The 26318-nt window shown below is 45.2% G+C and overlaps 1 pseudogene; it reads right to left on the bottom strand.

Moving 5' to 3' along the window:
* Window positions 1–1751: 1751 nt before the first annotated feature.
* LOC136498166 (lanC-like protein GCL2) lies at window positions 1752–4467 on the bottom strand (annotated as a pseudogene).
* Window positions 4468–26318: the final 21851 nt, after the last annotated feature.

Genomic DNA, 26318 nt, shown 5'->3' with positions numbered 1-26318 from the left:
CGTCAGTGGCCGCATAGAGAGTGCTGGACCGCCAGCAACCAAGCACGGCAGCACCACTGCACCAGGAGACGAGGCGGGCAGAGAAGGGTAGCGAGTGCCGAGCGGAAGGTGGCTGTACCGCGCGTCCGCGCCTAGGGTGCGGTCGTGCGGTTGCGGTGCGGCAGACAGAAGGGGAAAGGCCGAGGCTGGGAGTGGCGGTTAGTTCGGTTACTTCAAATAAACTTATGATCGAAATTTTCGGTCTCGGTCTCAGGTATTTTGGTTCGGTTTTCAGTCATCGGTTAATTATGCCCAGGGTTACGTCATGCAGACCGTAAGGCCATCGATCCCCGCCGTGTTAACGTGGGCACATGTTCACGACCACAACTTGGCTCTCATGAATCGCGACCATTTCTTGGCGTAATAAACGATTAGGAGAAGAGAAACGAGCGAGATGGCGTGCGATTCATGGACCTTAGCATACACACACACACACACGTTGATTTGAGCGATACTTACGCCATATGCATGTGGTAGCCATGGCATTCCATGCTGAACGAAGAGAAAGAGATCAATCTGCTGTGCCTCGATTCGATTCTGCTCGAGTTCCATGTGGTCTTGGGAAATTCTCCCTGCAGGAAAGTAAGTACGTGTAAAACACTCCGTAGTTAAATACTCTGTCATTTCTAAAGTTCTAAACTGTACTTCGTTTTAGTTGTGTCCTAAATCATTTTTTTATTTTAACCAAATTTATAGAAAAAATGTTAACATAACCAAATATATTTCATAGCATATCCGATAGAATTAATTTCATGTTACAGATTTTGATGTATTTTTCTCTAAACTTTGTTAAAGTTAGAAAAGTTTGACTTAGACAGAACAAAATACAATTTGGAATTTTTTTGGGGTGTCACACAACAAGGAAGTCAATTGTTTTATACTCTCTCCGTTCCAAATTATAAGTCATTTTGACTTTACATGCATAGCAAAATGGATAAATCAAAAAAGTCAAAGCGATCTATAATTTGGAACGGAGAGAGTACGGTGTAATAAACATGGAAAAATATGCAAGTGTTGGGATATTTCCATCTCATAACTTTCGGAGAACTGCACATCGACAGCCTGTTCGGGAGGCCGTAAACGATCGTGGATTATTTACTGCTGACTGGTTTGGTGTGAGAGAAAAACACTGTTCCCGGCTGAAAATTTACGATCGTTTACGAGCAAGCGAACAGGCTGCGAATTGTATGCACCTGCTAATATAGTGAACTCTGCTTTCTTCACTGCTACACTAGAACTCTGCTTTTAAATTCAGATTCGCTGCAAGGGAACAAAGCTGGATAAGATGCCAGCATAGTATGCTCATCTTAAGTTTCACTGTTCCAGTAATGCATGTCAACGGTCAACCATCAAGTGGACCAAAACGGAAATGCAATGAAGTAGTTAGAACAAAGAATAGGGGTGATGAGATCAGGGCATAGAGAGAACATAGAGGTGCCCACTCTGCTGCTCGTTATCAATCGCACCCTTTCGAGAGTTCATTTTCATTGACACATATGATCGCTGATCAGTTACCACTGGGAAGCTCCTAAGAGCCAGCATCCTGCTTCCTGTTGCAGTCTTGCAGAAGAAATAAACATCTGCTTAGGTTATACCCATAAATTGGATAATCAGCCAAGGGCATAATCAAATCCAACACATACCTTAGTCCTTAGGTTATTTCAACCTTTGATTTATAGGTTCTACAGATACTGTTTGACTTGATGCAAACATATATAATGATTGCATCTTATGCAACATATATGTAACCTGATACAGTTCAATACAAATTCGGCAGAGCTCCTGCCGACCGTTTCAAAAAAAAAAAAAAACTGATACAGTAGTGCAACTGCTAATAAAGGAGCAAGTGCGCAGTTCAAAGTTCATAAGCTGGAAACCTAGACTCGAGGGGGTTAATCATGTCTAGAAACAGATATGCCATTCCAGCTTGTCCTTCAAGTGGTGAGTATGGCTCATCGCCACCGTGCATGATGCCTTGTCCAGTGAGAGAAGCTCCTTCAACTTGTTGCTCGGTCAAGGAGAAAACAAGCAAAAGCTTTAGCACGGTAGAGGTACTCCTTCTTCTTCGTAAGGCGATAAAGTGAGAGAAATGCATAGGCATTCCCGCTTATTCCATGACATATCCCTACTCTTTTCAGAAGCCCTCGATTCCAAATTACCTCAGCTGCATTTGAGGCTGTGTCCAAAAACCTCTCTTCTGGGAACACCTGAGAAACAGTATTTTGATACAAAACTAAAGTTGCAAAGATTAAAGAGCAGAAACAGAAATAAAGGCTTGCGCTGATTTAACATCATAAGAAGAACCAAGGTGAGGGAAATGTCAGGAGCCCCATGGCACCAGTGCACAAGGCAATCATAGTTATCTCCTTCGGTGCAAGGGTAATTCCCACTAGGGAAACGGTTCTGAATCATGTATTGCAAAGTTCCCTTGACATATTCCTTGTCATTTTCTGTCAACTCCATGTCCAGCAAAACATGCATAATCCCTGCAAGCCAATGAGCAGCACCCCAATACTTTACACCATACCATTCATACATCAATGGGCAGCTTTTGGTAGATAACCTTCTACCATCTACCTTTGATAATCTCTCTCACGATCATATCCTGTAAAATTTCACTTCGATAAATCATCAACTCGCTCCAATAGAAATGGAAGATGTTCAACAAACCTATTTACTATTTGAATGCATACTTACTGTGGTCCTTGACGGTATCGTGTTCTCAGTTTCTCACCAAGGTGCTTGTTTAGGAAGGAGCAGGTCCACAAATATCCAGCTTTCCCATATAAGAGTTCGTCAGGGAATTACTAGAAATTTTGATCTATTTCAGAGGAATCAAGTTATTGGCAGAATGACAGAGAAACGTATGATGTGCTCCAAAATGTATGATAACATTTCAGGCTTATAAAACATAAGCTGAGAAGCCTACTGCTATAAGTTCTAAATAGCCATAGACATACCAATAGGTGTTGAAGTATGGTGAAACGAAGATAAATAATTTTTTCATGGCTTCTCTTCATATGATGACTTTGCCATACTTTTATGGAAGTAGTAAAAACTGTTGTTTTGTGGCAACAAAATACTTATCCTACAGTAAATCTTTGGCACTTTTAGCATATAAAAGGGTAAAGGAGCACTGTGCTGTGTTTCTATATATATTTCAAATGAATGAAGGTAACTTGTTACTTTGTAGGTAATAAAAAACCTATATAAGCTAACTCAATCAAGGAAGGGGGAAGTTTACATTTAAAGCGTGTGACCAATGGAAAATTTACTGTCTCAACACATAAAAAAACTAGGGCCTTTCATTCATTATTCTGTATAAATAGGTTGCGGTTTCAAAGGACAAACAGGGTGCAAAGGAGAAAGCAAAAGTGCAGCACATCAAATCAGATCAAAAATCTATAAGCCACTAATGTCCATTATGCATAAGAGGGCAAGGCTAATAATACAGCTGGCTTGCTTGGCCGGTAAGGTTTTTTTTGTAGCCTTCTCTCAAGCCCACTCATATAGTAGCTAGTCTGATTTACAGTTAATACATGAACCCACTTGTCTCTCTCACAGATTTTCTTGGTTCTTGTATCAAGCCGGCTGTAAGCTTACAGCCCGCTTCTCCTCTCTCTCCTCCCCTCTCTCCTGCACCTCAGCATTTAGTCAGCTTACAGCCTGCTATTATACTTGCTCTAACAATTTTTGTCAAAACGAAGAGTTCACTCATTGTGAACGAGAGTAACGGCGAACACTAATTACTCTGAAGAATCCGTTCTCACGAGAAACTGGCACGAAGCGTCTGTACCGTATCAAATTACCTGCTTAAACGAGCTCAGGTAACGCGCGAGGGTGGCCTCGTCGCCGGTGTGCTTCGCTACCACCGCGCCGAGGGCGCAGACCTCAGCTCGCCCGCATATGAATGTCACGAACATGCAGCAATTCCAAATCGACACGGCCTTACAAGACCACAGACGAAGCGGTGGAAAACACACGGCTGCACACTTCCTCCTCGCCCGCAGACGCCGCGTCGCAAGCGGACACGATCTCGGTGCAGGTAGCGAGGTCGGCGCGGTCGCCGGTGATAAGGAAGGCCCTGAAGAGCAGGAGTGCGGTGCCAAGGGCCCCCGTGTATAGCGTGAAGTCCCCCGTCGAATGCTGCTGCTCCTTCTCCCAAGTCTCGTGCACAACCTGAGACGGCAGAGGACGCTAAAATTATCACCGCACGAAGTACGCAGTGTAGGGTGCTATGTAATCGATTGCCTTCTGCTTGAGATCCAGCGCCGCGCGGAGGAAGCGGTCGGCGAGGGCGGGGTACGGGAGGGATAGGAGTGTATGGAGCGAGGAGGAGGAGAGTTCAGCGGCCGGAGAGGACGCGGCGCCTTCCTCGATTGAGTCGGGTATGTCGTTGGGGAAGAAACGGTCTGCCATACCAGCTTATGGTTGGAATCCGGCGAGCACGGCGGCGGCTACTCGGCGAGCTCAAGTACCGAGGCTTTTACCCGCGTGCCCTTATAAAAGTCGGTAATTATGTACGTACCATTAAAAAAATTAAGAGCCATTATAAAAGTCGGTAATTATCTACGTGTCGTTAAAAAAGTTGAGTTCTCACAAGAGTCATTGTGAACTCTTTTGTCATCCACGTCACTTCCGTCATATTTGGCTCTAATGGTGTCAAACCGTGGTTGTGAAAAGTCTAAAATACCCTCGGATCTGAATATGCAATTAATTTTTTTGGCATCTTAATGACCTCAAATGAAAAAACTCAAAACTAGAAAGTGGTAGATCTCGACAATATCTATAATTTTTGTATAAAAATTATCTTCATTTAATTCTGTAAAAAATGATTTGATATTATTAATGTCTTAGAAAAATTATATTTTTTTGTACGAAATCAAATGAAGATAATTTTTATAAAAATATTGTACATCTTGACGAGATCTACAACTTTCTAGTTTTGAGTTTTTTCATTTGAGATCATTAAGATGCTAAAAAAATAATTGCATATTTAGATCTGAGAATATTTTTGACTTTTCACACCCGCAGTTTAACACCGTTAGAACTAAATCTAACAGAAGTGACGTAGAGGGCAAAAGAGTTCCGAGCAGTGGCACCTGTAAGAACTCAACTTTTTTAATGGTTCGTAGATAATTACCAACTTTTATAATAGCACCAGTAAAAGCCTCCGACTACTATGGTTCGGCCAGGGCATGTACCCTCTCACTGTCATGTAGGCCAGGACTGCTACCTTTAGGAAAACCGGATTATCAAGTCAACCATTTTTTTATAACTTTGATCAAATTTATCAAATACACTATTTAAATTTAAAATAAAAATATAAAAATATTTCTCATGTACTAATAATGTAAATCTCGTGTTGTTAATCCATATACAAGGTTACATATACTGTTTGGTTTACTAAAATGTAACGCATTTCTAGACAAAATGACAACCAAGCATCCTAGCTTACACTATTGTCTGATTCCATTTCCTATTGCATTACCACTCATTGAACCAAACACCATCTAAGATATTTGACTAAGAATAAAGGTAGATGGATTTACATTCGCAAAAGTAGTTTGGGCTATCAAATGCAAGAGCATAATTCTGTCCTCTTCTGAAAGGTCCCATGAGCACTCAAGAAAAAGGTGAGTTGGGTGCCTAATTTAAACTAAATAAATCCAAGATTCAATTTAAACTATTACTAAAAAAAGTCATAACTATTCCAGCAAGATGTGCGCTCAGGGTTTTTATAGCGCGCTTTAACTTACCTTTAATCCTCAAAGAGTTATATCCTATCAACCAGCCTAAAGCAAATCTAGTAAGATAAATGTCATACAAGCAAATCACAAGCAGAATATACAAACATGATAAGTAAATAGCTTAAATTAGAGAGGGTAAACTTTCAGAGATGCAACATATATTCCATGGTATCAGGTGCTAAATCTACGTTGGCAGTGGTGGAGCGAGAACTTTTTAATTGGGTATTTCCAACATAAAAGGCGTAAATGCAAAATTATGTGATAATATAAATATGAGTGTAAATGATTTACACTATAGATATCACAGGTGGTTTGGATAAATAATTTGTTCTTCAATTTTCAAAACTCCATTAGGATCTATATGAAACTCCACGCTAGCACTACTTGCTTGTAGACCGCTCAATTGCTCATGAATTAGGCCTTATTTAAATCCAGGGCGTAAAGTTTTGGGGTGTCACATCGAGTGTTATATGGAAGTGTCGTATGGAGTGTTCGGATACTAATAAAAAAACAAATCACAGAATCCGTTAGTAATCCACGAGATGAATTTATTAAGCCTAATTAATCCATCATTAACACATGTGTTACTGTAACACCACATTGTCAAATCATGGGCTAATCAGGTTTAAAAGATTCGTCTCGCAAATTAGTCACAAACTGTTTAATTAGTTATTTTTTTAATCTATATTTAATACTCCATGCATATGTCTAAACATTCGATGAGATAGAGAGTAAACTTTTGGGGAGGAAATAAAAAAGGCCTTAGTTAATCTTACACTGGTTTGGATTCATATGAGTTGAGGAGATGGGACTAAAAGGATGATGACAAGACTCGAGAGGTGAAGAGAGATACACTACAGCCCTAGAATAGCGACATATCGTGGGTCGGTATAGGTTGATATAGCGACGCTCCGTCGATCGGTATAGATCTATGCCGACACTTACTTGCAGCCGCTGAAAGTGGCGTCGGTATAGCCTACGCCGACCGACAAGTTTTTAGCGACCGACGGTCTGACGCCTTAGAGGCTACATATACCGACACATAGTTTAAAGCTATAAATACTTTTAGCAACTAACAGTTCAATGCAAATCATTCACAGAGAGACAGTATATATGTTGCTAATCAGCAGTACATAAAAATAATCTATTATCAATGCACACACATTCATTACAAGATATATTAACCATAACTGATTCATTCATATATGAGTAGCCCAATGTAAGGTCGGTCAGATTCAAGATCATAAGTACAAAATTGATTAGAAGCTCGCAAACATGAAGTTTGTGCATGAGCAAGCCATCAACATCCCTACATCTACCTCATGTGACCAAAAGTCATACATCCACCACTTGTAACCTAAAGCTTAGCTCACTAACACCTAAAGCTCACTGCTCAAATTTCACTAACAGTGAGCTCATAGTCTTATCTCTAATAGGTTCAAAACAAAACACAGCTTCGATGAGCCCTTTTAACTTGTCGACACCATGAGGTACGCTGCCTAGGCCTTGCAGGATGGCTGAAATGCAATATGAATATCCAATTAGCGACAATTTTTACCAAAGTTGAAGAAAGACAGCCAATAAGATAAACTCCAAGAGGTTCTCTAAAATTAATAGCCAAATTTCATAAAAAGGAAAGTTCAATGTCGCAAACCATTGTAAATGAAATAAATAAGTAAACTGATAGTACCTAGCTCAAAGCAATATACAGATTTAGTATATGGGCTGGCACTGGAGGTTAACATATAAGATGATGAATTAAATATACATGCTGATATGACTAATAAAATAACCATCAGCGTGTAAATACTAAATATGCAGTGCCAAAAACATACACGTTTATGAGAGCACCCTGCGCGGCCGACGGCCTGGTCTGGCGCGGTTGGCGGTCTGCGGCCTGGCCTCGCGTGGGGGTTGTGCTGCTTAAGGGAAGGGGGAAGGGGACGGGGAAGGAGGAACTGGAGGGCGGCACACTTGGTTGGACGAGCGGGGAGGAGATGGGCGGCGCACTTTGATTCTGAGAGGGGGAAGGGGAAGGGGAAGGGGATGGGGAAAAGGGCGGCGGGAGGGGCAGATGGGAAAATTTTGGGAGATGAGCGGGGTAACGAAAGACTAGGGTTTAGATACGATGGGCTCGTGGGCCTTGAAATTTTACCACGAACGGCCTTAAATTTTCACGTGTTTCTTCAGCACGATGCACAGCTACGTCCTATAGCGACGGATGGTCTGCCTCCTTTACTATTCTATTCCGACCCACCATTTGACGCTATAGGTAAAAACTTATACCGACCAATGGTTTATTGGAACAAGTATATGTACCGACTCTTAGTTTGTGGGAGAGTTATACCGACCAATAGTTTAACGGTGATAATAAACTTATAACGACACACATGCGACGCTATATTAGTGTTGTGGTGTAGTGAACGATGTTGCCACCAGCTCGCCCAACTAATTTATAATTGTTTATTTACTGATGGCAGCATGGTTGTCTGGTTTTGCGCTAAATATTAGTGCACCCACGCAATAAAAAATACCGGCACACGACTATACTTAGACAACAAAATCCTCTGTCAATGCTTGGCTAACCAATACATTGGTTGGGTAAGTGGATGATAGCTTCCAAACATACATAGAGTTGTAACAGCCTTGGGGCAGTTCAACATCCTTAAGCGAGGCAACCACATAGATATAGCATCATCCCCTCGATGAACAGTTGGTAAAGTCTGCTAAATTTGCTATGCATCGCCAATGATTTGCTGGGTGGCGCTATATCATCCGGTGGGTACATTCCTCAGTCAACCGTTGAATCTCTACTCGCTGACAATAGGCCCTCTTCATCGGATGATCTATCGCCTTGTCCTTCGTTGTCCGCTATATCATCTGGCGGTGTATCCGACTGCTGGTCTTGATCGTTCACAGCCTGATCCTCACATGATGCATGATCCGCTGGGTTGCTCCTATGTTACACCGAATCGTCCATTGGCCTTGATTATCATGTCTTTAACTGTACCAACTCTCTGATACTCACCTGATGATCAATGGTGAAATAGTTGTCTCATAAAAATATTTTTTTACTCAAGAGGTGGTTGACTGGTTGTTGCACGAAAGAACCACATCTTTCTCTCACATTCCTCTCTCGCATGTTATCAAAAATAATATATGGCAATGCATGAGATAGCCTTTAAGATTATTGAAATGTAGAAATGTATCTGCCCTAAGGAATGTAAATACGAGTGCTAAAACTAGAACATCTAATATCAGTGCTAAGATTTACTTCCCGTGTTGAGACTGTTTTTTAACAAAATGAAATGTTTTAAATCACCTTAGAACCTACCAAGGGGTGCTAAGGGATGAGAATAGAAATTGCTAAGAAAGAGTTATGTCATCTTTAGCACATCTAATCTAATCTAATATACCTAAATAGGATAATCCCACTACCATATTTCTCTGCGATTTCAGAGAGCCACGTCATCTAGGGGTCCCACAAACACAAGTTACTGTGCAGTTGCAGCTGAAGTGTCCCGGGATTCCATCCATCCTGATCGATCTCCTGGATGTCAAGAGGCTGGCCAACCTCGCCGTTATTTCAGCCATGCCAAGAGACGTCCAAATATCTTCTAGAAAACAAATCAGTAGAGAGGGAATAAAGTAGAAACGCATGCATGATCAAGTGGATGAACAACTCAGGTGCCAATAAATTAAACAATCAATTTGATTTGACCCTACGGCTTCCGATCCAACGCGTCCCGGACTTCCAATCCAATATAAATAAACTAGTACAAACCGCGCGCCCCTGCGCGCGAGCGCAAGTGAATATCTTTAGGTTTATACAGGTAGAATACACATGTTGCATACACTACTGATATAAATAATTAGGGTATATTGATGGATACACACACTTATAGGGGCCATATTTTTCCCAGCACATATAATATCAGTAGCGAGTCTATGACTGTATCTCGTAGTATCACATGGCTAAATGAGGTGGTGTCGTCGTTGCCGAGCAACATCAATGCACCAAGATGCACACAGAATATATACAGGCCTAATGACAATGCTGGCTAAACTAAGGAGTTCTTCATGCCTAAATGGCCATATACGGCTCGAGTCTCTTTTTCCTGGGAATCCTTGCATGTCAGCTGTGTCTATCAGCAAAGAAAAGAAACATAGGGCGGATGCAGGCATGCAGCTGCTGGCCATGACCTGCCTCTCCCTGGCTGCCAAGATGGAGACCCTCGTGGCCTCCCTCATGGATCTACAGGAAAGGCAATTAGGAGGTCCTGTTAGTCAGGCCCGTCCCATGGGGAGGGCAGACAGTGCGACGCCCGGGGCCCATGGCACTAGGGGCCCATGAGTATATGTATATGTAGTACATGTATTTGGCTCCATACGGTCACGTCCAGTTCAGTCTGCGGCTCTGGGCGGCAACCCTTTTCTATTCGCGACTCCGCGTCAAAGCATGCATGCTGTTGCGCCGCGGCGGCTGTTCCGGCGTTCCCAAATCCTGAAATCCCGATTTCCGTAATCTGGAATCCCGTGATCCCAGCAGGCGCCCACTAACCCAGCTGCGCTGCAGTCCCTTCATCCCTGTCCCCGACTCTCTGCGGTAAGTGATTATGGTTTCAGTTCATCAGTATTTATTGTTTGTTTGATCTGAAAACTTCAGTTTCTTTTTTACCTTGCAATCCAATACATACAGGCATCAAGCGATAGTGCAGCGAATTGTTGATCTATTAGTTTAATTATTTAATTCATCAAGGAACTTATGGACATGCCACAGGCAGCAGGCTGTCCATAATTTGTTTTAAATTTTAAGTCATTTCATGGATTTCACCGTTCTTTAAGCTTCTTTGATGTATTGTCGTTTTTTAACAAACTATATTTTGCGAGTTAACTCTTATTACCAGTAGTACTATATAGTTCAATCTCATGATATTAAAATATTAGATTGCCGGGACTTCATTGTCTTGTTTGCCCAAGGGCCCTAGAAATTATTGGGACAGCCCTGCTGTTAGTGTGAACCCACTGATCATTGAAGTGGCCTTGTTAGTAAGCTGTGAAACTGGTAAAATTATTGATGAAAGGATGACAACTCTGAAATGCTAAAAGAGGCATAGGTATTATTGAATTGTTGCAAACTAAATTGAAGAAACATGAGTGCACGCTAAACCTAGATTGTAATCAAATATCATATTGGGGGGAATCATGTAAGCAGCGGCTGAACATGGGAGCAGTTAAATATACCTATAATATAAATTTAATTGATATATACTTCTCTTAAATCTAAAAATAGAACATAAGGAAGAGCGTCGAATTTTAAAATATAGGCTTCAAATCCATACACAAAACATGATATATTCCTCCCAAATCTAAATTTGATTGATATATTACTCTCAAATCTCAAGGCGGTTGTATCAACTCGATGTACATAACTTAGGTACAAAATTTTATTGGATGGGGCAGTCCAAAATTGTGACAGAGCATGTTTCTGGAAGAACTATTTAAATGCTAAAACTGAGACAGCCTTGGCATAACACGTGATACTGTGCTCATGTAAGCATTATGATATTGTTAGTTGGTACACTGACAAAGTGATAAACCTTAAAAACAGAAACCCATGCTTGCACATTCAGGTAAACAAAACTATGATACACCAGCAGCGTTGGACAATACAACTGCATCAGACATCTTTCAATATTTTAATAATATTCTGTTTTTTTTTCTGGAAAAGGCCGCAAATTAGTTTTGACTGCATCAGACATCTCTCAGCCCTGTTTTCATAGTATTATTTGAATGGAAGCTAAAATGAAATATCATGTAAAAGGTGAGGCACAGGTGGTACCTTGAGCTGTAAATGGTGGTGGACCGCAAGCAACCACTTTCGACGCCGCATCGCATAGGCATTGGAGTGCTTGGTATTACGTAGTTCCTTCATGCATAGAATATATGCCCTTTTAGGAGAGTAATTTTGACACTTTGCAACAGGATATATGTCCTTTTATATTCATGTGTAATCTGAGAGAAGAATGTAAAATTTGCCACCATGAATAAGACAATCATATACAATGTGTTATCTAGACATGTGACTAAAGAGCACATTAGGTACAAGAAAGTACGTATTCAGGTTGGAAACTAATAAACTGGACATTAGCTACTAAAACTATAGTAGGAACTATTAAAACTGCAAAGGTAGACCGTGGAACACATAATCTGGCTGTAGTGGGAATTTTGAAGAGAAGCTAAATAAATATGCATTGACATAAATTCAATCTATGTTTAGGAATCTGAAACCTGCATAGCACACCATTGGTTGTTGGATTACTGTTGTTCTTGCATCAAATGCCAACACATAAGAACAAGGCTTGTACTAAATCAGAAAATCAGAATAGATATTTAGCAGCCACACAACTGTAGTGCGAGCTTACAGGTGCCATGTAAGCACTGCAATAGAAACTAACATGATTTTCAATTGGTTCAACTATGAATAATCTCAGGTTTTCTTGCTGCTAGAACACTAAACTTCGGCCAAAAAAGGAAACTAAATTTTACATAGTATCGATTATAATAGGGATGGGTGTTTCACTATCAATTTCATACTTTCACTTTCTTTTGTGCTCCTCTTTCGTAGAGATCACCTGGTGACCAACAAAAAAAAAATGGGAAAATTAGATCCGTACCATTGAAAGAACCGGAGTTTAGAAAAATAGCATCCAAAGATTCAACTTTAGAAATTTAACATCAAAAGATAGCTTCGTTGTTGCCTTCTACCATTTCCGTTAAATGGACGTTAACTGGAAGGTTGTGTTGCTGCCGCGACGTCCTAGTCGAGCGCCGCTGCCGCTACTGTAGGCTCCGGCGAGCGTCCTAGTTCATGAGATGGAAGCCTTAGTGGATCGTAATCTCTAGCGTGCATCCTGGCCTGCTGCACACGTGGATCGAGGTGGTCGATGTCGGGCACGGCGCTGAAGTCGGGCGAGGACGACGACAGCGACGCATCGCTCCGGGGCGGCTGCATCGGCGATGGCAGCGGCCAGCTACTGCGACCGCGATTTATCGCTCCCGTGGCGGCCGCATGCGCATCAACTACGGCGACCGCGACGCATCGCTCCGCGCGCGGCAGTCGCATCTGCTGATCCGCATCCGCGCCAGCAGCAGCGAGCTACGGCAACCGCGATGGGAGGGAGCATCAGGACAAGAATACAATACAAGATACGCGTCGCGCGCTCCGACTCATGGTGGAGGAAACATCTCGCGACTTTGCTCGGCTGGGCTTCAAACTTGAGATCAATGCGCCGCCGTCGTTGTTGCTGGTTGCCGACGAGGCCTGCGCGTCTTGAGCCCGCTGCGGCGCTGAGGCCTCTGCTGGCCTGTTTGGAGGTGGGAAAAGGAGAGGAAAAGGGTGGAACCGTGGAAGAGGAGCAGCACGTGTAGGAGACAGGGCTCCTGGCGGGGAGGCGTGCCGCCGGACGGTGGTCCTCCTGCGTGCGTGCGTGCGTGCGTTCTGTTCCAGCGTGGTGCGTGTGTTAACAGGAACTCAGGAAGTTAAGATGCTACAAAACTATAACGGAGGGAGCTTTCAATGCTAAATTTCTAAAGCTGAATCTTTGGATGCTATTTTTTTCAACTCTGGTTCTTTCAATGGTATAGATCAAATTTTCCCAAAAAAAAATGGATGACAAGGCTGCATACGTAGATCACTATTGTGTGAACGATTAGCAAATTGGAAGAAGATATCATGAAGTATTAGTTCCGATTATATTTGCAATTAGAGATAGAAGTGTATGACAAATCATCGTAACACAAAACTATGGAAGGGTCGAAACAAATCATTAGGCACGTGTATTATCTTTGTGTCTCAGCATCCAATTCGTTTTATGTGATATATGGATATAGTATGAAACAAAACAGCAACAACCTGCAGCAGCAGAAATGGAAAGGCTATGATCCAAATATATCTAAATTTCGTGCACACTGATTTTGCTCTACAGAACATTGGCCCCGTTCGCTTGTCTTAAATTTAGCTTGTTCGGCTTATTTTTTCAGCCGGAACAGTGTTTTTCTCTCACAATAATTCAGCCGGAACTGTGTTTTTCAGCCAGTTTCAGCCAAAGTTCAGACCAGCGAACAGGGCCAATATTCTGATTAACTGTCAGCATAATTTAAATGGGAAAAAGTTTAGAATTGCTAGTGGTTATTTATTTAACTGGAAACTGGGACTGTCTTAAGAAAGCCTGCGTGCCATCTTTCTTTCATATATAATGAGTCATTTCATTAACCTACGATGGCAAGTTAATACTGAGATAGGAAACAACATCTGGTATGTTCATGCCAAATGTGTTGAGGTGCGCAAAAAGTCTCAGTACAGCCAAGACATAATGAAGGGTGGAACTGGTGCAAGCGGTAGAGTCTTACCGCCTGTGACCGGAAGGTCCCGGGTTTGAGTTGCGGTCTCCTCGCATTGCACAGGCAAGGGTAAGGTTTGCCACTGACACCTTTCTCCAGGCCCCGCACAGAGCGGGAGCTCTCTACACTGAGTATGTCCTTTTACAGCCGGGACATAATAGTGGATTAGAAAATGAAACGAAATGAATCAAAAGGAAAAAAATTGAACATAGTTTGGTCTCCTAGCATAGTTCCTTTTTCCCAAACGCAAGTGAGACTTGTGACAGGGTAAGAGGTAAGTCAGGTTTCTATCAGATCATTATCTATAAGACTGTAGGGAAATTCTGAACACGTGGTTCTTTGGCTGACCTGTTGGCTCGCTGAATAGCAAAGGCAAATTTTTTTTTTCTGAAAACTGGATGAATTAGACTGCGGATGAAGCTACGTCCCAAGTGTGCATCTTCATCTATGACATAGTGGCAGGCGAATAGCATATTTTATAGGTAGGTTACGAAATAAGCGAAATATTAGTGGATCGAGGAGGAATATCAATCACCTAGGATTAGAAGGTGTATAAGGAGAAATGTAGCTGAAGGCCTGTGGCTCTGGCCGTTGCAGGAACTAGACACCTTGTCACCTAAAAAAAGAAAGGAAAACATAATACACACTCGATAATTTAGATTTTTTTTGTTTAGAAAACTGTGTTGCCACCGAATATATTCTATGGACTAATCATTCAATGTGTTGTAAGATAAAACCCAGATAACCAAGTTTTAAAACACATACCATCTTTAGTACAATATAAGGTAAACTTAGAGCTTAAAATCTGAGATGGACGAAATGGGAGAAGATAGATTCATGTCACTTCCTAATTTAGCTGGCCTACCTTATCGATCTATTTGTCGAACTTGAACGCAGATCCAATGATCTTGAACCTAAATATAAACTGTATGAAGACCTGTGCACATCTGTATGCAACACAGAACAGACCTGGCATGGACAAAGGCGATGACAAATAAAGTGTACACGTAAAGCCGTTGTTGATATGGTACCACTAACTCTGAATAAGAAGAAATTGTATTCCATTAGAGTAGCATGTGTGTGTGGTAGAGGTGGAGTAGATAACAACAATATCTCATATGTTCAAGTGTTTTTTACATGCTGGGAAAGCTATATAAACTCGGTATTTATAGATGCCTAGTTAGTGAACAGAGAAAGACCTATCTGTTGTTGTGGATAGGTTGTGCACTGAAGGAGCCTTTGCTATAGACCAATGCTGGACATCTATTTTCTATATGAAGAAATTAGATTTCACAAAGCATTTAAGTCTGAATTCATAGCACATTCTTGAGGCAAATTATTATACAAATCTATTCGGTAACATTAGCACACTTAGAATGCGAACATGTATTTTAACACATAGAAACATACCCGCCGGATGAAACCATTGTATGAAAAAAGAATCTTGCAGCAACAGGTCGTTGTAAGGACATGGCAATAAAGAAACAAGAAGAATTTTGGGAAGAAGAGAAGTGAGAGTAACCTCAGGAGTAAACCAAATGTCAAGGTTGTTGTAAGGGTAGGACAACTTTAAAAATAGAAAGAATCTAGGCAATAAGAGTGGCTTCAGAAATAAACAAAATGGCATCATTTGATTTGTCGTCGCAAGGCACAATGGCATGCACTGAGAAATACCGTTGTCTGCAATAATCCAAATTTACGGCACATACAGAAAACAATGAATGTAAAGAGGAGCTGGGTGTAGTGGCAGATGAAATAGCAAGTTGCAATAGACGTAGCCTAGGGAAGCGATGTGATCCAGTAAATAAATAAATAGCAATACATATATATACATGGGCATGCGTTGGGCCTTTGAAGACCATCAGCCTATATTCTTAGGCTACATGAGAGTTCATTTCCATCACAAGCTATACGGCCAAAAAACATATCCACCACCTACACTGGGCATCAGGGACTAAACAATAGTCTGGTCACCTCCAAATAAGAACAGAGTGCGGGCAGTACTCAAGTAAAGCTGTGAAGCACAACAGATATGAATATAAAATTGTCAAATATTATGATGGCAAAAACACTGAAGGATGCAGACTATTAAAAGGGGACAGACCCAGTGCCGGAGGCTCCCACATGAGTGGGGTCTAGGGAAGGAAAAAACCAAGACAAGCCTTCCCCCGCAAAATCTACGGAGAGGCTGCTTCGAACCCGCGACCTAGTGACTCAGTGAGACAGCTCTCACCACTGCACCAGGCCTGCCCTTTAGGATGCAGACTATTGTAAATCGAAAATACTCCACCTGTCACATTTTTTAATAGAAAATCCTTCTATTAGGTTGTGGCTCCTAACAATTGGACAAATTCATTCCGGGCACGGTGCAAATTGCAAGTCCAGATAGCTTGAACCCAAACATCGCCAAACCTAATCTGTAAGAAGAAGAAAAGGCAATGCGGAAGATCAACGGTACTGAGGACCTCACACTTGAAAAAAATAGTGAAGCACCAAATCATCATGAGCAATGGAAAAACAATGGAAAATAAACAAATATAAGCATGGAAGGTAACTACAGGCTTGACGCATCAAAGGTAAAACTAGGAGGCCTAAATGTGCATGGATGGAAATATGCTTGTGATAAGATGGAAATCCAGGTAATTGCAGCAACCGCTATGGAAGGTAAAACTGGGAGGCCTAAATGTGCACAGATGGAAAAATGGTTGTGATAAGATGAAAAGCAAGGTAATTACAGCAACGGGGAAACCACCATGCCTATGCTAAGCTGAAAAGGCTTCATCCTATTTTGTAGCCTTGTTAACATGCATTAGAGAGAATAAGTAATAGTAAGCATAGGTTAAACGACAAGATATGAGAACCAAGGTTTGTCAAAGCATAGGGGCATAGTATAGCAGTCACAAAAAAACATAAAACCTGAACAACAACCAATTTTTCCAGGTAGCAGTGAAGTGCAGGAAACAAGACATGATTGTTGGTAGGTAAAAGTAGGCCATCATTGCATATGCCAAAGTGCCTCAGTGCATGAAGAATACAAGAAAGGAGCATATATATGTAATGGTTCGTATCACCCCATATGCCAAATGCCTCAGTTTAATAAAAGCGGAAATAGATAGAAATATCATAAAAGACCTTTGGCCACCCCCACCCCTAGCACAACGGCGCAACGTCAGGAGAGAGAGAGAGAGTAGAGTCAGAGGGGAGAGAGAGGGTGGAATTCAAGGCGACGTGGATAGGTCGGGTGAATTTGGGGCGACGTGGCCTGGTTACCTGCGCGGGGAGAACCTACGCTTGGTAAGGGGTAACAATGTCAACTCTACAAAGGAGCTAGAGCTCATGGAAGGAGACAGCGCCGATGTTACCAAAAATCACTTCTTCTCATATGCTATGTTTTGTAAAAAGATATTTGTTTGCAGCATCATCATTGGCATTAACATATAGTCGACACAAAACGCAAAATAGCAATGGCATATGCTTAGGTTTGTCAGAAGCGCGCCTCATAGGTGTTGTCGTCTGCTAAAATTGGGATAGCTACATCATCAGCAATGGCATATGCTCAGACCTAATAAAATAAATAAAGCAGCACCATAGACACACGTCTATATATATTGAAAAGATTATAAGAGTAGCACAATGCATTCAGACATGGTCTTTTTTGCCAGAACAACGACCCTATGTATAATCAAAATAAATACGTACACACAGAAAATGAATTCAAGGGATCAGAGGCATAATCAAAATGAATACTGTACGAAGACCAAGCAAGCTCAGGGAGGAAGAAATGGAGCAGAGCCTGTATTTATAGAAGTGCTATCCATTCATAGATGTACGAATACGCTAAACAAATATGGAGATGGGGATGGGGATTAATGGGGAGAATCACGTGTACCATCATTAACAAGAAGCAGATTTGGGGAAAAGAACAACATCTTTTGCAAATCCAAGGCACGGAGGTGTTCCTGTTGCAAGGAAATGAGTGGATCTATATTCATCTGTGCATCAGTACGTAATAAATGGAGAGATGGGGATGAAGGGAAGCACCTGAATCCCTCAACCCGCAGTACAAATGAGAGGGAAATAGAGGAGACTGCAATGGGACCAACATAGAGGAGATGAATGACCTTGCTTCATGGGACCAACATAGAGGAGAGAGGAATGACCTTGCTTCACCTGGGAGACGCCACAAATGGAGCAGGAGGTGCCACTGTGCACTGATAGAGGGGACTGCAGGGGCGGCCAGTGACGGAGAGGCAGAACTTGAGGTCGGCGCCGCCATCGCGCTGGGGGGCCCATCGTCACCCCACCTATGTGGCACGAAGGGGCATGGATGAGGAGAAGGGCGGCCACCGCCGCATGGAGGTCGGCCACCGTGGAGGTCTGGCCATGCCACCACCCTGCCCACATTGGGGGAGATGGGGAGAGAGGGAGGGGAAGAGAAGAGACTGCCTGGACTCACCCGCGCGGGAGAGGAGCCACCGGTGCGCCGCCCGTCGAGGGGCGCCGTCGCCTCGCCTGACGCCGGTTCAAGAGAGACCGAGAGAGAGATGGTGGGAAGTGTTGCGTGTGTGTGTGTGTGTTTTCTGTTTTTTTCATTGACGAGGGAAGAGAGGGCCAGATATTTTTGTGGATAGAGATTTCTAGATGATATGTTTGACCCTATATTGAGCCATCTGTTTTTTTCTTGAGGAATACTTTGGTGAGCACCGTCAACACATGCAGGATCTCCAAATCCTTTACGTCCTCTGCTTCTCCATGGAAGCAGCAGTTGCTTTGGTTTGGGGAACAAGCTCGATTAGTGTTGCTGACAGTCGACGTTGGTTGCTTATATTGGATGCCATCGAGTTGGCTAGTGTCCCACTAGGTTCGCCACCATCGAGCTCCTCCCTGCTCGACCCCATGGCGGACACCGTTATTTCCTTGGTCATCGTGGGACATTGTTGATCGCCTCCTCCCATGTCGTGTCTTTGTTGGCCACATCATATGGGAAGTATATGTGTCGTATGTTATATGGTAAGTATCCATATCGTACGATAAACATTGGTGTCACCTCTCTTGCTTTCTAATTACTCCATTTCATCATGCGTTGAGAGCCTCTCCTGCTTTCTAATTACTCCATTTCATCACGCGTTGAGACTTGAGAGAACACTAATGCTGCCTTTTCCCCCACCACATGTAGGACATTCTCAACAATGCATGCAACCTTCCCACCAGTACTGCATAAATAGTTAGTACAATAAGAAACCTCATTGTTACTCCTATCATAGTGATCCAGTAATGTATCTTCATGACTATGACTTACTCCGTATCTCTTTTGATTGGATTTTGTTTATTTCCATACCATGCAAAACTATTATTATTATTGTCGGTGCGAAAAGTGACCAACAAGTAAATATTTGTTGTTTTGTCGTACATTGTGATCGGATGTGGCCTAGCACTCAATAACATAGGGTTTATACTGGTTCAGACAACATGCCCTATGTCCAGTTTGAGTTGGTCAGTGACTTTATTCCTGATCCTAGGTGCTCGAAGTTTGCTATGGGGTTACAAACGAGTGGGAATAAGATGGGGGGTGTTAGAGGTTCGGTCAAACTCTAGACCAGAGGGCCAAGAGTGATGAGAGCTCCCGCGTGCGCTAAGTATTGGAACGTATGCTCTGCGTAGCTTTAGAGTTCTAGAGCCATGAAGCTGTTCGAGTGCTTAGAATATCTAAAGCTAGCAGAGAGAGAGTTGGAATGATCCATCCTTTGTTGGGAGAGAGCGCATCCCCTTTTATAAGTGAAGGGGATGGTCCTACAAGTTTAGAGAGAGAGAGAAAGAGAGTGTTCCCTAGTCTTGTTACCCACGCCGTCGGGTACAAGACAGTTTGTTGGCGCCCACAATACTATTGACGCCCAGATGCATGTGGCAGACCTCATCATGTTCTTCTAGTATGGCAAATATTGGCGCCTACCATATTGTAGGACAAATGTTGGCGCCTACAACACTGTTTATGTTCTGACATGTCTAGGAGGCCGCAAAGTACCCTTCTAGCATGGCCTGTCAGTACTATCCTGCAGGTGTGCAAGGCACGGTCCTCAGTATTACGGTTGACTTGAGCGTCTTACCTTATCTGCTCTGCCTAATTTCTTGGGTCCTCACCGGGCGGGCGTCCCCGGCCGGTCATTCCCAGTCGGCCCCGACCGCACCGGTTGGAGAAGAGCTATAAGCAGAGGTTCGATGTATTCCTGGTTGGAGAGGCGGGTCGGAGTCAGAAGCATGCGTTGTCCCCTCCTTGGCCAGGCCTTCCGGTTAGAAAAGTGGGTCTTAGTCGGAAGCGAGCGTCGTCCCCTCTTTGGCCAGACCTTCCGGTCGGAGACTGGATCGCTCTTTCGGCCTATCATTAGGTATCTAGGCCAGTCTAGGAGTTGTGCGTTGTTTGTAATGCCGTCTGCTGGGCTGAGCTTTTGCTGGGAAGCAGGCCCATTAGGGACCCTGGGTTTATGAACCTGATAGGAGCCCCTAGGCGATTTGGGTAGAATCATTTGGGGGATTTTTTTGTTTTGCTAGCGGGTGCGCACGAGCACACCTGGTGGGTGTAGCCCCTGAGCCCCTGGGTGATTTGGGTAGAATCATTTGGGGGATTTTTTGACTTGCTAGCGGGAGCGCGCGAGCACACCCGGTGGGTGTAGCCCTTGAGCCTACGTTCGACTGGTGAGTCGGTTGGAGGCCGAGTATCTTGGTACTCTTTCCTAGGGCCGTAGACTCCTGTATTTCTGCCATTTGGGGTGTTCGCCCATGTTTGTCCCGCCCATGACCTACGTGGTTGGTTGATTTCCTGAGTCGGCGTCGAGCGACCTAGGCCCCTGAGCCCCATTGGGTTCAATAGGGGTTGGTCTAGTTTCGTGCGTTACCCCGTCCGTGGTTTCCACAATTGGAGGGGCTAAGCTAATGTCGCTTGCCTTGATGGCTCGAGTGATGCGCTCGGTGAGCTTACTAATGGGCGTGTTCGAGCGGAATCCAGGTCTATCGTTCGTAACGGGTCAGCATAGCCCTCATATGGCATTCCACTGCTCCTTAACCCGCCTCTCGATAGATGCCCAGGTCGTTCCAGAGACTAACTTAGGTGGCTCGCTGGCCTCCCCTCGATGGAGATTCTATGGGCATGGCTCGATGTTAGGATCGAACAAGAAGGTCGAGATGCTCCGGTCTTCTTCTGATCATACCAGGTGAGGGCCACTAGGGCTGATCTGTGTTTTCTCCCCTGGCTCTATTTGATATGAGGTGGACTCAAGCCCTTCGTGGACTAGCCTTCGAACCCCGGTCGGTCGTTGCTCATGTTGAATGAGGCAACTGCCACTTCATGACACAACACGAAGCGTTGTGATGCATTAATTGCATATGTGATGCTTCAAATGTATGGGATTAATGAATGATTATATGAATGAATGTGTGAATACATGTATGAGAAATGATGAATGAATCATCATGTATTAGAAAATAAAGTAAGAAGGTTTGTTAAAGTTACCTTGATGACTTGAGTGACGGGTTTGAGGAGCTCTTATCGGATATGTCCGAATGGGATCCATGTTCGTCATTCATGACAGAGTCAGCGTAGCCCGCATGGGGCATCCCACTGCCCCTTACCTATCTCTCAGCAGTCGCCTAAGCCATCTGATCGACTCAGGTAGCCCGTTGGTCTCTCCTCGATGGAGATCCTATTGGTGGGCCCTTCCTAACCCTGCCTGGGAAGGTGGAGGGTTGTTTGCATGCGATTATGCCTTGTTTCCTCCTCCTAGGTAGTGGTAGTGGTGGGCCCAACCTTGGCCACGTGCCGCTTTAACCGGGTGATGTTTCGTTGGGCAGGGTGCATCCCATCAGTCAGGACGTGTCCCATCGCATGCCTATTCGCTTTTAAATAGGGGAAGGGAGAGGGTTTTCATCCCATTCCTTAGCCTTACTCCATCTATCGCCTCTCCTCCTTCCTTCCTTCTTGCCAAGCGCATTCGTGCGCCGCAGCGGTTTCTGAGAGAGAGGGTAAAGCAAGGGAGAGGAGAACTCATAGATTTGTTCGTGAATCCGGAGCACGATGTCGAACTAGAGCCCATCCAATGTAGATGAGGCGATGCTGGCTGTCTTTGCCAAGAAGGGGCTGCTTCCACCAAAGGAGGTGGCGCACTAGAGGGCTCCTATGCTAGGGAAAGCCATTCCATGACCTCAGACCAATGAGGTTGTCTCCTTTCTCGCCTTCCACGAGCACGGGCTAGGATATCCCACGCACTGGTCCTTGTGCGGGCTCCTCAATGCGTGGGGCCTAGAGCTACAACACCTCAATTCGACTAGGGTGCTGCACGTTGCTAGCTTTGTCACTGTCTGTGGGGCCTTCCTCGGGATGGAGCCACATGTGGATCTATTCCGGTAGATCTTCATCGGGCGAGCCCTATCGAAGGGGAAGCCACCTAGGACCGCGTCGATTGGGGACTTTGCCTTGCAGAAGAAGCCAAGGCCGTCGGGCTCCTACCCTACATACTCCCCTTGTGACTTCAATCGGGGGTGGTATAGGGAGTGGTTCTACATCAGGAACCCAACGGAGGCGTCATTCCCGCTGTTCACCAGAAGAAGGCTGGAGAGGTGGGAGAGCTGGTCGTGGGGGCCCTCCAGTCGATAGAACAAGCTGGAGGTCATCAAGGCAGAGCTCTAGAAGCTAGTGTAGCATGGCCTCGACGGGTTGTGGGTGTTCCACACTTTCTTCCACTGTCGAGTCGCTCTGCTGGTGGAGAGGAGATGATCGATGTGGGCCTACTCTGGCCCAATGGATCTCGACCGCACGTCGCTGGAGGAGTTGGTGAAGGATGAAGTCTAGAGTCGGCTCGACCAGGTGCTATAAGTGAGGGACAAAGAGTCCCTTGAAGGAAAGCCTAGACCTCTTCACGCCGTGAAGCTATCCAATCTGGTATGCTCCCCTCTTCTTATTTCATGTCCTTTTCCATTTTGCTATCCTATATTTTAGCTTCGAGTCGTCCGTTTTGTAGGGACTCATGGGTTACAAGTCCTGGCTGCATCTTCCGAGGGGGCCAAAGGGCGCAGCTCGGCAAGCTGCTCTAAAAGAGGCAGCAGTTGCTAAAAAGAAGAAGAGAGCTGAGAAGGCCTAAAGGAGGCACGAGAAGGAGAAGGAGATTGCCCAGGGGGTGCGGGCTAGTGAAAACCCGAGCAACATGGAGGCAAAGCTCGAGTTGGAGGAGCCCATGGAGATGGGTGGCGACACGAGCTCCTCTGAGGACAAAGGAGACCGGGGTGTTGTTGCAACCTCAGTGGAGCATCGTGAGTCTGCGGCCACGTTCGTCAATGGTGGGTGGTATGTGGAGAGACGCGGTGATGTTCCCACATCAAGGAAGTGCGCCGTGAGCTTGGACACCATCATTGAGCAAGAGGTAAAGTGGGCGCGGTGGTCATGCCCTTCGGAGGCATTGTTGGCTTCGCCCCCTACTACTCCGAGCATGGTGGGGCACACAGGGCGGTCGAATGAGCATGCTCATACCCCCGCATCTTTGAGGTTAGTGCATGCATGTGACCCACAATAGGGAGATGCCCCGTCTATTGCCCTAGTGGGTGCGCCATGAGTTGGCGGTTGCGGTGACTCACGGGCTAGTCGGGAACCAGCCGAGTCAGCTCCACCCTCAGTTGATGTGAGGGGGCATGGGTTGCGACCCATGAGCGGTCCTCGCTCAGCGAGCTCATCGTCAGTGGGTTGGGGCTTCAGGGCCCTGCCGCTTTTGTCTAGGTATGCATCTTTGTTCCTTTTTGATCTTACAGTTGAGTTCTTTGAGCGCGACTGACCTATAGTTTTTTGACAATGACCAGGGACTGATGGGACTAGGCATCGCCCTACCCCCCATGTGGGAGGAGTGGTGGCCCAGCCTGTAGCGAGTCATGATGAGCGGTGGGGAGAGCAGATTGGCGATGGTGTGATCTTCCCTTCTAGGGGTTGTGCCCTCCTGGCCAATTGTGAGTACAGCGGCGTCGATGGCGGTGATGGCGGCAATCCCTGTGGCAACAATGGAGGTTGGGTTGGAGGTGACCCTTGTGATCCCTCCCCCAATAGCCACGGCAGAAGAGAGGAGGGAGACCGAACTCCGTGCCTTGCCTGGTGGAGGAACAGACGGCTCGCCCTCCTGTTCAGAGCTAGAGGAGATGCAGCCAGGCCAGAGGCAGAACATCCATTGATGGGCTATGGAGTTGAGATAGTGGAGATCCCCTGCTCCGGTGAGGTAGGCGCTAGGGTGGAGCCACCGGGCATCCCACCGTCGTAGGAGCTGGCGGTGGTCCGATCATCCCATGATGTTGCGGCGGTTGGATCTTCCAGCGGGTTGGGGGAGACCCATGAGCTGGTGTGGCCCTGCCCCACTGACCTGAGGAAGGCTCAGTTTGTCCTTCACGATGGGGAGGAGGTGGCACCCTAGCACTTCCTAGAGGAGAGAGGACTGTCGATGGAGTCTGATCTCGCCCAAACCAAGGCGAAGCTCAAGGAGGCCTTGGAGCAGGTTGAGCTCATCCATCAGGCGGTCTCAGTCGACCTACCACATGTTGCCGAGGTAAGCCTTCTATGTTTTTAGTGTATGTCCTCAACTCCTTGGTCTTCCGCTGGTTGTGTCAGCGTGTTTGCTTCTCGCTTTACAGGAGTTAGAGGCGACGTCGATCCTCACGTCCCGTTTCCTTCAGGAGGAACACAGTTGGATGGAGTGGGAAGCTACGATGTCGTGGCGGGTTGACAATCTTGAGCACTAGCTAGAATCCACCCACCACGAGTCCCAAGACTGGGCGACCGAGGCAACGACAGCACGGGCGACAGAACTGCTCGTGGCGGAATGGGTGACTGCTGTCGAGTGGGGACTCAACGCAGTGAAGGTCCACCTGGTGGAGACTGAGGCGACACTCTAGAAGTCCTTGGAGGCTTTGGAGATGGAGTAGAAGGCCCGGTCGGAGGCTGATCGAGAAGTGCTCATGCTCCGGGGGTAGGTGCTTGGGGTGGAGGAGTCGAATGCCTGATTGCTCGAGAAGGTCACCCAATAAGAGGAAGGGCTCTCCATCCTCGAAGGCACCCACCTTGGTATGTATCCATTCTGCCTTTGGTTGATGTCTTGGTTTTTCCTTTCCCTTGCTTCTGAGCTTATCGTCCTTTTTTAGAACTGGGTGGAAAAGTTGGTTCTCTAGAGCGGGAGCTAGAGATAGCCAAGACAGCCAAGGCAGAGGCGCTAGCCAAGTCCCTCGAAGAGCGATGTGCTCTCGAGGGGGAGCTCAACCAGATCCGCAACGTCACCCAGGTGGTCATTTCTGAGGTGTTTGGGTCGGCGCCAAGCACCAGTACGCCCGCCGTTCAGATGGTGGAGGTCCCGAACAAAGTTTGGGTGCTCATCTCTGACGGGATGTTCTATGAGACATTAGGGGTGCTGACCTTAGTGGCGATGCACCACCCGGGCCTAGACTTCACCACCATCTATAGAGGGTACGCTGATGGCTGGAGCATGGATGCCATCCATGCGCTCGGGGAGAGCATGGTGCCATACACACAGATGGTGGCTGAGCAAGTCTTCGTGCAGTGGGTGATGGAGGCTCGCCGTTCGAACGTGGCTAAAGGCATGTGCCAGGAAGACGTCATCCAGCCTACGGACATAGTGGAGACTGGGTCAGAAACGAGCGTCGTCCTGCCTCCGACCGAGCCGAACGTCATCCCATCGGAGAGCGAGCATCCCTTATCTTCATCGGCCGAGTCATCAGCCGATGCCACCGAGCGGCCACAATAGAATTTAGAGTAGAAGTAGTTAGTATATGTAAAAGTTAAGTTCATGGGGAAGCTCCTATGTGAATAGTTTGTTTACATTCATGGATACTTCAATTCTGTTTTGTGATGGAATCACTCATAAGGGGAAGCTTGTCCCATCCATTCCTTGCTTTTACCATAGCATAGCTTTGTTTTTTTATCCTTTCTTTTTCGCACCAGCCTGTTCGACCCGTAGGCTGCAACCTTAAGAACCCGGGCATGGCCCGCGAGGCTCAGCTGCTCGTAACCATAGGTCATGGCGGGGTGTGATCGGTCAAGAGTTTAAAACAAAGTTACATAGGGTAATTAAAGGAATGGACTACCCTTTCGTT

Source organism: Miscanthus floridulus, chromosome 12 (assembly GCF_019320115.1).
Source record: "Miscanthus floridulus cultivar M001 chromosome 12, ASM1932011v1, whole genome shotgun sequence".
In the NCBI taxonomy this organism is placed as follows: Eukaryota; Viridiplantae; Streptophyta; class Magnoliopsida; order Poales; family Poaceae; genus Miscanthus; species Miscanthus floridulus.
This window is presented reverse-complemented; position numbering and strand designations above follow the sequence as displayed.